The sequence below is a fragment of the Lathamus discolor genome, chromosome 1, assembly GCF_037157495.1.
Source record: "Lathamus discolor isolate bLatDis1 chromosome 1, bLatDis1.hap1, whole genome shotgun sequence".
NCBI lineage: Eukaryota > Metazoa > Chordata > Aves > Psittaciformes > Psittacidae > Lathamus > Lathamus discolor.
The window spans coordinates 60,016,195-60,026,060 of record NC_088884.1 but is presented as its reverse complement, the minus strand read 5'-3'; the positions used below and the strand labels follow the sequence as shown (position 1 = coordinate 60,026,060).

The window sequence follows — 9,866 nt, the reverse complement described above, 5'->3', positions numbered from 1 at the left end:
TTTATGCAAAATTCAGTGATATTAGCTGAACTATTTCTTATTGAGGAAGCTGAGGAGTATTGAAATCTCCGTGAGAACAGGTGGCTGCAAAATTAAGAAATCAAACTCCAAATAAATTGGAGCTAATCAACTGATTGTGTATTTGATTAGCTCAAATTATCTGACCCTGTGATTTTCATGGTTGCTAGGTAGCTAGTTGATGACATTCCTGAAACTAAAGGTATAATATGATCTCTGACCGACGGATATGTATGTAATCAGTGACACTTGGAAGAGCCTCTGATTTTTTGGTTTGTGGAAGGAATGTATGCAGGCACGCAGAGCTATTTATCTCTGAGGAATGGTTTGGACTTGAGAAAAGATGTCTTGCAATGCCAAAGGTACATTCTTTTCCAAAGCTATTACAGTTTATCAACAAAATTGTGCAATGGAGTCAGTGGTTGCTCAAAATACTTGTTTAACATGAGCAATTTTGTGCAATTTCACTGCTGGGGAGGAACCCCCAGGATGCAAATGGGCCTTAACAATGGGTACACAGGTGAAAGGAGGAAGGCAATTTAGGTATGTCCTTGGGGTGGTGGGCTGGAGAGAACAGGTGTGGAGAGGTAACAGGCTGTTTTAAAAGAAAATGTGCTAGTTGGGCTTTATTTGTTGCTTTTGAAATTATTTTTATTTAATATTTTATTCAGTAACACAGGCAGAAAATTAAGAATGCATTAATGGAATTTGTTGTCATGAAGCTGGGAGCATTTATCAGTCTGGGGATGGAGGAGTAGCAGGCAGCAGGATGTAATAGAAGTCTTTGCACTTACAGAGGAGTAATGCAAAAAGTAGTAGGTGTTTGTTAGCTATACAGGTGCTCTGGCTGAAAATTAGAAGATATCCAGCTGCCAGAAAAATAAGATTTTGAAGTAACTTTCCTATAAGGATAGTGGGGGAGCAACTATTCTTGAAATAGAGGTTAGTCAGCTACAGAATTATTTATACATTTACCTGCAGCATCAGCCTTGATGATGCTGGAGACCCTTCCAGCAACCTTATGTGCCTGCATTCCTAATCATGCTGTCCCAGCTTCCTGTGTTACTATGCAACGCTTTGCACTTTGGAGAAGAAACCCAGGTAGGCAAGCTGGATTTTTCCTTTGCAAGCCTAGAAAAGAAGCTAAAAGGTAAATAATATACTTAGGGAATGTAGCTGTCAAAGTCTCTCTCTGAAACAATGTTGATGTTATTGCATTCAGAGATATATTATTTGCCAAGTTTATATAATATATTGCCAGAGGTGCAAAGGCATGGCCAAATACTGGAATCGTCTCTGTAAATTCATAATATCATCCTTAAAACTATGTGACATCATGGAAGCTCAGTGGTTTCTCAGTAACATTATTTTTCAAAACTTTACATGGCAAAGCAATGCTCCCTGCCTCAGCTCCCCACCTGAGTTATGTTAAAAAACATAATTATTTTTGTCACATTCAAAAAGCAGTCCAGAAGCTTACTCTCCAGTGATTTATGTTCAATGATTTTGTGTGTTAGGGAAAGCATTTTAATAAGGCAAGTCAGGCATCATCACTTCTCCGACTGATAAAAAGAGAAGGAATTTTTGTCATGTATTTTTTTACTAGTCATCATCTTCTATCAACTATCTGTCATTAATAAGGAAAAGAGTTAAACCCCTGTTGCTTGCCTAACGCATTCTGAAGGTATTGAGAGCTGCAGGGTTCAAGCAAAAACATAAATGTGAAATATGTATCTCTCTGCTTTGTTGAATAGGGATAAAAACAGAGATAAACTTGGACCTTGTGCTGATTTGAAGATCAAAGGACTGATAGATGAACCTGGGCAAATTAAAAGACCTGTTGAAAATGAGAAGTGAAAGGCAGAAGGAAAAAGGTTTAAGGCAGAGATTTTTATTTAATTATTTCTTCTAGTAGTTTCTCATGGCCCACTGAAAGCTACTGTAGAATATGGGATCTAATCTTTGTCTGGTCCCAATAATTCCAGCTATGACAAATACTGGGAAAGCCACTTTGAAGTTAACATACTGGATAGGGTTGAGGGAGGAAAAAAGGTGTATGGTGTGATGCTCAGCTCAGGGACTCTGTGAGTGGTTTAGGTTTCAGTGAGGCAGGAATGTCCAAAAATTTTACTTTTTTTTAATATTTTTTTTTTATATTTTGTCGCAGAAGACTGAGTCTTGTTTGAAGACTGTTAAAAATGTTAACTGGCTCCAGTGGGCTGCTTCTGAATGTCCTGGAGGTTTGGTTCCTGGCTACAAAATGAGATGATTTATCTCTCCTCTTTCTCTCTTTCCTATATTTAGACTATAACAAGGAGTATTTTTAACTTTGTGAGCATGCTATGATTGCTACAATAAGGCTGTGGATGAAGCTGTGATTTCTACGTGCCATTGTACTACAATGTTGTCATAATTTCAGAGATTTATGGGAGTGATGTAGGGGAATTCCCATATGGTCAGTGAGGAGACAAAACTGGCTGGGGGGGGGTGGGGGGGGTAATACTGGAATGTGCAAGATGCTGAAGATTGTGTGCTATTTTTTTTTTTTAAACAAAACCAACTTGTTCAACAGCCAGGCACAATTAATAAACAAAAGCACAATTCATCAAGCCTCTTATACGTGGGAAGGCAACTTAGACTGATGCTCTATGTTTATTCAGTTTAACATTAGACTAGCTTGTTTAATACAAGAACCTCCCCTGAAGGACTTAAGTTCTATCATGGTATTAAACCAGGTTGCAGTTAGGTAGAAATAAAATGTATTTAAAACAAAAAATAAAATATGGGGAGAGAGAGAAGCAACCCTTGGCTTCTCTGAGCTACAGACATGAGATCTAAAATCCTGATAACTAAAAAAGCTAGAAAATATCCACGTGCTAGGTAAAACCTCTGATCTCAGGTTGGCGGTCATGCACTCGCTTCAGCCTTGCTCACCAAAATTACCTATCAGCCTTTCTCATTTCACTTGCACAGGAGATGAGCTGGTCTTCACAAAAGGATATTTTACTGAACTTCCTTGACAACCTGACCCTTTCTGTATTTAGTCTCTAGTCTGTGACAGAAATTCTCCTCTGTAAGGGCTTTTTCACTCTTTTCAGAACACTCTGTGTCACTATAAGGTCAACTTTTTGCTCCCTCCCAAGGAGATGATCTGGGGGCTAGAGCTGGTAGGATTTCTTGTACAGCTAAGCTTTCTACATCATCAGCTTTCATTAGATTTTTCTCCAACTCCTTAATTTCTCATCCTTAATAGGACAGCCAGGGATGAGCAAATACAACATGCTACCATGTTAATGATGGTTTCAACATTATTCTGATTTTTTTCTGAGCTGTATCTGTAGTTTATGTCCCTTTTTCCTGTTTTAAATAGGATGTTATTCTAATGTGAGTATACTGGTTAAAGTTCGTCAGGGATGACTAAATACGCTTTGAGCCCTCCCAAGGAACACAAAGCTTTTAAAACTACTGGGAAAACGATTTCACAAATTTTCTGTAAGAAACAAGAAAACTTCAGTAGTTCAACTACTGTGCAGGTGTGATAGAAGCCATGCAGTCTGATCTCTGCACACTCCCGTGTGGGCTAAGTGCCTGCTTCCATCTCTGTCACTGAGGCTGGAAAGGGCTGGTGAACACCAGAGACCAGAATGAACATGGGGTCTTAGCGTGGACCTGAAAGGATAGGTGCAGGTTTAGTCTGAAGACTCTATTTTAGTTAAAATTATCACTCAAAAATATTGGAAGTTACTTCTTGATTTTGAGAGTATGTAGGGTTTTGCACAAGGGAGTCTGGGCATGTTTGAGTCTGAATGCAATGTAACCCAGAGGTGACAAGCTTTCCTTAGGAGCAGGGTCAGAGGGCTCCAGCTGCTGAATTGGGAGGAAACTTTTCCCACTGCTTGCGAACAGCAAGAAAACTCCTCTTCAGCACCAGTGGGGATTGCCAGCATCTTGCTTCCACTAACTTGGCAAATTATCTCATCACTTGCTCAACTGTTCACCTGTAATTGCTCACACTAAAAGCAAAAAATAAATGTTCTGTGACTGCTGAGTTTAACCAGGTGTTAACTCAGACCACTGGCAAAAAGACACTTTATCTCCTTGTAGTCTGAACGAAGTAATGGGGATTTCTGCTGCTGGCAGGGGAACTACCCCATGCTGTGCACCCTGCTGGTGGAGGGCTTGCAAAATCTAAGGTAACTCCTTTAAAGTGAGCTTGGCTCACTCTATATAGTGTTACAGCTTAGAGAGTGAATACATAAAATGTCATCTACCTGCCTTTTTTCCCTAGCTGACTGAAAATTATGTTACTAATGCTCACATGTTCTAAAGGGCATTTGATCTGCTTTGTTTGCTCATGCCATGTTAATTTTCTTTGGTAAGAAGATTACTAGAAAGTAATTGAAAATACATAATAAAAAAAAAAAAATAAAAAAAGGTTGGGGAATACTGGTCGAAAGAGGAAAGGTTATGGGTTATGTCTATCTGGCTGGAAAAGAGAAATACAGTGTCAATAATAGTGAAATAATAATTTAATAATGAATCTAATAATAATCTAATAGTAATCTGGAAAAGTTGTGGTTGCCCCATTCCTGGCAGTGTTCAAGGCTGGATTGGATGGGGCTTTGAGAGACCTGGTTTTGTGGAAGGTGTCTTTACCTGTGGCAGGAGGTTGGAACTGGATGAGCTTTAAGGTCCCTTCCAATTCAAACTATTCTATGATTCTCTAAGAGCTTTGCATCCACTGGTACAACACTGTAAAAAGTTTACATGAGATACTCACCTATGTCAAAAAGTATTCAGGGCATTTTTTCTGAGTAAATGGATAGCCTAAAACCATATCTGACATTTCCCCCAATATGTGAATATTCATGTACATTGGGCTGTACATTATGCAGCCTCTGTCTGATGGTGTTGTTAATCCTCCCATGCTCTTCTGAATTTGGCTCCTCTCTTCTGTTGTTGACACTGTCCCGTTCAATTACTACAGCTCACTGTTGAGGCGGCATGTGCTGTGATAATATCTACAGCCTTTATTACTTTCTCCCATGGCACAGCAGTGCTTATTTTAACCTTCAATAAAAAATATTTCTAGGATTTTCCCCTAGTCACTAAGTGCTTTATTTTATGCCCTGCTGCCTGTGGATTTCATCACTTTTATGTGACACAAGCAAGGATGTTCTGGATCTCTAACGGAGGTGTGCTGCCTGGGGAGCGTGAGGAACAGCACTGGCCCCAGGGAGTTTGCTGGCAAATAAATGAAACAAGGCAAAGAGCAGAAGGTTGACAGGTGTGATCCCTCAAGCATCAGAGATCAAGCTTGGATTGGGACCTATTTTTGACCTCTAGCCCAGTGTAACAAGTCTCACATTGGCTTTCCTGCATCCTTCATTGTAATTTGTCTTTTAAGCATTCCCAGAATTAATTTTGACGCATCTTCTTTCATGATCTTATTCAGAAAATATACTTTTTTCCAGACTCAGTTGTATATTAGTGTCTATCTTGTTGCTCTAATTGAAGTTCTCTTCACAGCTAGAGATCAAATTTTACCCTTTAACTGTTTTTATGTCCTTCACTCAGCATCATGTAGTAGGAATTTTTGTCACACACTCAGATTACTCCCTGGCTATAAAAGCATTTCCACTTCAGCTTCTGCCAGAATCTGTGGTGAAGTCTGTAGAGGCACAGTGTTTTTCTTTTTCTTTTTTTTTTTTTGCCTGGTTTGTTCTAGTTCCTACTACCTCTCTCTAAAAAATAAAGTTCAGTTTTCTTGACACCGGTTCATTATCTCCACATGTGACCAGGAATGCAAAAAACTAGTTTAAGATATTGTTCTGTTACTGCTGCCTCTGCTACTGCCAACTTGCCTCTACTTTCTCAGAGTTACTACTCTTTTCAGTTGGTGCCTCTTATTTTACATGTGGGAATGACATCTTGTTATCTCTCAAGTGCAAACCTCATTGTGTTCTTTGCTTCAGTTTTAGCTGTAACGCTTTCTTCTTTGCTTTTCTGGGAATGTTCCCATCTGTCTCCTCTGTGGGATCAGGCACATTATCCATCACAAATGCACAGATTTTCTTTCCTTTCTTAAATTTTGCTGTTGGTCACTCTTTGTCGTTCCTTATTCCTCCAAGTTGGCCGTGATCCACACCCATCCACCGCCATTGATCTGCTCCCATTCATTACCATTTAGCAGTGGAAAAGTAAATGGCAAACAGTACTGCATCTCTTTGAATGCTTTTGCCTTTTTTCTTTTTTTTTTTTTTTCAGTATCACGTTATCAGATATTTTCCAGCACTTGCCTTATTCTTGAAAATGTGCCTAGCCGAGATTCCTCATCCTTCCTGAACAAAAGCCTCTGCTGATATTGTAGAGCTTCTCATTACAAATCATTAGGCTGGGCCTGCTGTGACTTAGACTGTCCACGTTTTCATATCTATTAGTGCTGGCTGTGCTTCTGAAAAGAGCCATGCTCCCCTTGTGTAATGGTTTCCGCTGCCACCTTCTCAGCAACATGTAGAGAAGGTTGTCTCACTGGACATGTAGCACTCTAAGTGTCTCCTGTTTTTCTTATCGGTGGTGACACCTCCAACAAGGAAGCAGTTTAGCGTTGTTGTCAGCTGGTTTTATTTTGGAGTAGGTCTAAAATTTTTAAAGATGAAGAAACTGATTGTTTCTTGAGCTGGGCACCCGATCTATTTTCTCTAAATACCTGAGTCTATTCATCTATTATAACATAATATCTTCTTGTCAGTGAAATCTCTGCACTCTTTTTTGTCCGCCTTTCCATAGCAAAATCTTTCTGTCCTACTGTGGTTAATTTGAAGCACAGTAAGATAATTCAGGTCTTTTGCATCTAAATCTGTGGATGACCAGTACTCTGTAAAGCTCCTGAGCTTTCTCAAAAGGAGGTACTTAAGTCTGAAAAATATCATAAAATATAGTCATACGAGAAAGAGAAACAACTATAGTCACATTTGCAAATGATTGTAAATACATAGGGAAAAAAACCAAACCCCAACATATTCCAAGTAATTAAAATAAAAACGAACAGGCTGTTGTAAAAATAGGTTCTGACTGTGAGGCCTTCTTGGGAAAAACAGGCTCCAGAGGAAGGACCAAAAGCATTTTAAAATGTCTGGATGCTGAAGCAGTGTGGATGTTTTTTTTTGTGCAGGAGCTATAGTAGGTGGTTACATATGGGAGGTCCGTGTGTTATACAATGGTTTCAATGCAAATGGAGTCAGACTGTGACTTGGTTTATTCCAGACTTGATTAGTTGTGTAAAAACTGGCAGCTGTAGTTTTGTTGTAGTAAGATCATAACATAACTGATTAAGCAATTCTGCTGGAATATCAAATGAGTTAAGGACTTCTGCAGTCATAAGGCTAGACTCTTTGCTGTTGTAAAATGCAGGATGGCTCTAACCTCAACAAAAATCAGATTGTCTTACACTGATTGTGGGCATCCTCTCCATCTTTTCTTTTAACCTAAACTTGTTTTTTTCATTGAAGCTTTTTTAATTTTCATTTGTTTTTATTTTTTTTTTTCTGGGAAGATTAGTGTGGATTTGAAGCCCAGCTACATCATCTGTTACTGAAGCTAAATCACTGCCTGCCACCCATGCTTGAGTAGCCCCTCCTAGCTCCCTTAGGGATATATTTTGTCCAATTACTACAAATTCTGGGCAAAGCTAGCCTTTGAGACAGACTCATGGACTGGGGAGTAAATCACTTCCCTTGAGCCCTTGAAGAATTCTTGGAGCATCAGGACTGATAGCCTTGCCAGCCATTGTCTCAGTCCTGATTAGATCCTGCCTTACTTTATCATCTTGTTTACAGTGAGATTTTCCTTAGGAGAAATAAGAAATCTAACAGATTCTTCTCTATTAATTCTCATTTGGGAAAGGTAGTGCTGGATACAGATATTCTCAAAATTAATGCCAGAAGATATGATTTCTACATTCAATTCCCAACTCTGCTATTCATTCCTTCTGAAGTGAGGTATATTGCACATTCTGCTTTTTTTTTGCAGCATTTTTAGTTGGGTTTTTGGTATTATCTTTCTCCTGATTTCTTTTTTATCTATTTAGATGCTGTCTTGAACAGTGTGCAGTCAGTCCCACTTTGCAACAAAAGAGCTGAAGCAGTGATAACCCCAAACTCGTGGCTTTTAAAGTGATTTCATTCCCAGTATGACTGAGGGGTGTTTCATCAAGTGTCAAGGCACCTGGTTCTTCTTGTAATCAAGGGAATGTGTTGAAGGTCACACATACTGATTTGTGCCTAAGCAAGGACAATGGCTCTTAACAGCTATACTCTGATACCTGAGATGGGGGACTGCCTTCTTCTAGAAGCATAACAGGTATTGGGTAACTTCTTCTACTGGGAACTGAAAAATGACACTGTGTGAATGGGTAGAAAGATGTATTCCCAAAGTCTAATACCTTAATTCAAAATTGCCTGGAAGGCAGCATGATGGATTGCCAGCAGAATTTAATCCTTAATGAGTTTCTTCTCTGACCTTATAAAGCCCAGTGTGGCTTAACACTTTTTATCAGCTTCAGTTAAAGCACAGCATCTATTTGGATGAAATTACTGCTCAGACTAAGAAGATATTTTTTGTAGCCGCAAGGGAAAGAAAAGCAAGGAAGAATCAAGACACGTGTTTGGAAATTTTGTTTGTTTGGTTTGGTTTTGGTTTTTTTTGGTTTTTTTTTCTTCATTATAAAAAAACTGTATACTGTATACATTATAAAAAACTGTAAAATATAAATGTATAAATGTAAAATATTGTATACTGAGCAAATTCTTCTTGGAACAATAACTTTTTCAGTGCACCCTCTCTCTCCAGTTTTGGTTCACTTTCTCCCACAACTCTGATGTCAATTTCTATGATTCTTATACTTGTTGTTCATGCTGTTATTATTAATAGAATACCATTATTACTTGAAAGCAAATAAAGATGATATGACATACTGACTTGTTAGTTTTGAAACTATTTTATCTTTTTTATCTATTTAATTTCTAGAGTTTGTAGAAACTACTTGTGTTTGTGCAGAAAAGTATTTCCCATCAAATATCCAAGCAACGCAATGGTTCCCAAAATATTTCTTCTATAAATGCTAATTAACCATTTTGAAAGCTTGCTGAGAGGAGAAATAATACCCAGTGACTTAGGTAATCAGTTGTAGAATGTGAATTGTGAATAGCTATCGGGGAACATGCTATACCATAGTAGCGGTTGGTAAAACTCAGTGAGTGGTCTGTATGTCGAAATATATGATCTCAGGTTCCTTTGCATAACAAAGACATTTCTAAAGGTTTGGCCATTTCTAGCATGGTACATGGGCTGGAGGAATGACTAGATCTGTACATTAAGCATTTATGTGAGTATTTCTCACATACGCCAGTATTCCCAATGAATAGCTGGACAGCATGCTGTTATGGCCTTCTACACACTTAACTGGTAGCTCATATGTAGTTTTGTGGAAATGAGTTGGACATGTTCATAGGCATTTTCATGAGACTAAGGATTTGGAAGCTGCCAGTGCCATTCCCACTCTGGTGCCACAGTGGCATTTTGATCAGACTTTGAAGGTTAGAGTGCCTCTGTAGGATTTTCTAGTGCTTCTGATGATCTCAGCAGGTTGATAACTGTGGCTCTGGCCTACTGAACAGAGATTTATTTTTGAAGGTACTTATTTTTTAGAACCAGTCTAGTATTTAATTTTGATGCAAGGATGTAAGATGAAAGGCAACCTTGAAAAATTTCCTTTGAAATCAATGATGTTACATCCTCTTTACCCAGACCCAGAGCTAAATCGCAGTGCTCTACATGCCACGTGTTAT

The 9,866-nt window shown here is 38.6% G+C and overlaps 1 long non-coding RNA gene across 2 annotated transcripts; it reads left to right on the top strand.

Moving 5' to 3' along the window:
* The first annotated feature begins 272 nt into the window (after positions 1 to 272).
* LOC136007157 (uncharacterized) lies at positions 273 to 8,926 on the top strand. Of its 2 annotated transcripts, XR_010609511.1 has the most exons (4): positions 273 to 380; positions 1,000 to 1,119; positions 7,924 to 8,018; positions 8,108 to 8,926. It is a non-coding gene; the product is annotated as an uncharacterized LOC136007157 (long non-coding RNA). The 2 variants fall into 2 exon arrangements; XR_010609512.1 differs by lacking the exon at positions 7,924 to 8,018.
* The last annotated feature ends 940 nt before the right edge of the window (positions 8,927 to 9,866 follow it).